The sequence below is a fragment of the Frankliniella occidentalis genome, unplaced genomic scaffold (genome assembly GCF_000697945.3).
Source record: "Frankliniella occidentalis isolate FOCC.00 unplaced genomic scaffold, Focc_3.1 Scaffold21, whole genome shotgun sequence".
Lineage (NCBI taxonomy): Eukaryota > Metazoa > Arthropoda > Insecta > Thysanoptera > Thripidae > Frankliniella > Frankliniella occidentalis.
The window spans coordinates 2,362,063-2,364,389 of NW_026267151.1; positions in this window are offsets into that span (position 1 = coordinate 2,362,063).

Sequence of the window (2,327 nt, forward strand, 5' to 3'; positions counted from 1 at the left end):
CTGTAATTTTTGATTACAGTCCACTCTGTACAGGATGTACTGTAACTTCGCAAACCGCCTTTTTGGTCAACACAGCACTTGACTTCAACACTGAAGTACAGCCCATATCATAACAGTCTGGCCTGTACATAAAATATACAGGACGGACTGTAGTCAAACTGTAATTCCTTACAGCATTTTTAACAGTGTGTGAGGTGGCTTCAGGAGGCTTTGTATTCCCTCCCTGCAGCTCGGACCTCATGAGTTAGGAAGAGACTCGCAATGGTGGGGGTTGGCCACCACCCTTCCCCCTTTGTGCGGGAGGGGACGGAGGGAGTTGTGTTGCTAAGGCAGAGGAGGCAGCGGAGGCCGAGGTTGCCGAGGCCGTGTGGAGCGGAGGGGCCAGTCGCACGTGCGTTTTCAAGGGAGCGCTCGCTCCCCCTTCCCCCCCTTCTTGTTCTACATTCCCCCTCCCCCCTCCCCCCTCTCGCGACGAGTGTCGGAAGCGCCCCCTGCAGTCTTCCAGGCCTATCAGATATTTTTCGGACGGCGAGTGCCGCGCCGGGCGGCGTCGCGCCGTCGCGCCGGCCGGCCCGACAGTCCCCGCCGCGCCGCCCTGTGAGAAGGACGTAGGTCGTGTGTGCCGTGAGCCGCGCCGGCCGGCCGCCGTGTTCTAGTTTGTGTGTTTGAGCAGTGATTGTTACTGCTTGTGTGTTTGCTGTGTGCGTGTGTGTAGGTGTGCGCGTGCGTATGCGCGTTATACAGAAAAGAATTCAGGGTTGAGGGAACCTGCAGCCGCCGTCGGTGTTGGCTGTTGTGACAGGGGTGGTCAGTGATTGGCGCGTTTGCCGCCTGTTACTGCCCCCAACAGACACCCTTCCCAGCGATGTGATCCTTACGTCCCGCCAACGCCCTCATCCCGATCCTCAGATTCGTCGTTGCATCATCTTTTTTTTGATAGACGCTGCCCCCTCCCGTGCTACTGGCCTACCGACACGACACCTCGTCGTATACCCCTGGTCTTGATCGCTGCAGGCATATGGCGGCGGCCTTTCGTCAGGGTTTCTCCCATGGATGTAGAATTCTAACTCCATGGTTCAATGGTTCTTCCACCATTTATTTCCGCCCTCCCTGTTGTAGATATATTCTCCCCTCCCCAAGCGATTGATTCGCGGTCAGAAGTCGTCCTTACGGCGCGACTCTCCTTTTTAGGGGGAAGAGAAATGGAGACGATGTAGAGAGAGAAAGACTATGGAGGCGGGGCGAATACGTGTATTAAAACTTTCCTCTTTAGTGACTGTTATAATTTTCTCTTTGCAGATCACAGTCCAATTTGATCTGGTTGGTCAAGAAGGATACAGCTACCGATTGTTCATCAGATTCCTGTTTCGGGTGAGTTGGTCGCTGTAAGGAACCCCAGAGCCCATCGATTAGTCATCTATTTATTGCGCTGAGTAGGAGAGTGGTGGTGTGAAGTGCGCGCGCCGACCGGGCGGCGGGCCGGCGCGTTGCGGTGCGGCAGCCAGTGGCCAGGAGGGGTGGGGGCGGGGCGGGGCCGCCTCGCGACGCGACCTCACATTTGGTGATCGGCACGGCAGCGGATGTGAGCGAGGAAGGAGACAGAAGCAAACCTCTAAATGCTGTCCTTCGCGGCCCTCTTGATTTTCTCTCCCCCAATCTCTCATTCTCTCTCAATCTCTTTCATTCTCTTTCGTCCTCTCCCCCTCTCTTTCTCCCAAAATCCCCTCTCTCTCTCTTTCCCTCTTTCTTTACCCCTCCCACCACCTCTCGTTCGTTCTCTCTTTTCTTCCACTCACACGCACCGTTCTCTGTGTCTTTTTTCCTGCCACATTCTCTTCTTATCTCCCGCCGCTACTCCACTTACATCTTTCTCCTTTCTCCATCATTCTCTTTCGCTCTCGTCCTCTCTCCCTATTGTGATTTATTCTTTCCTCCTATTCTCATACTGCGTTTTCCGTGTTCTCTTATTTCTTGAGTTGTCTCTTCTCCGTCTCCGCATGCGACACGCAACACAACAAAATTTTGCATTGTAACGCAAATTTTTACGTTACGTTCCTTGTACCGTAACTCAAATGGCCGCAAGTTAGCCTACGTTGCAATATACCGCCGTATCAAAAAGATTCTGGGCATTTTAATTCGTTCCGTAAACTGATACTGTATACTGTTGGAAAACCTACAAGGGATGTCGAGCCCACGATGCGCCCTGTCAAATTGTCATCAGGTCAGTGATTGTGATTTTGGGTTACGGTCCACTCCGTACAGGGTGTACCGTAACTTCACAAACCGTCTTTTTGGTCAATACAGCACTTGACCCTGACCCTCCCCCC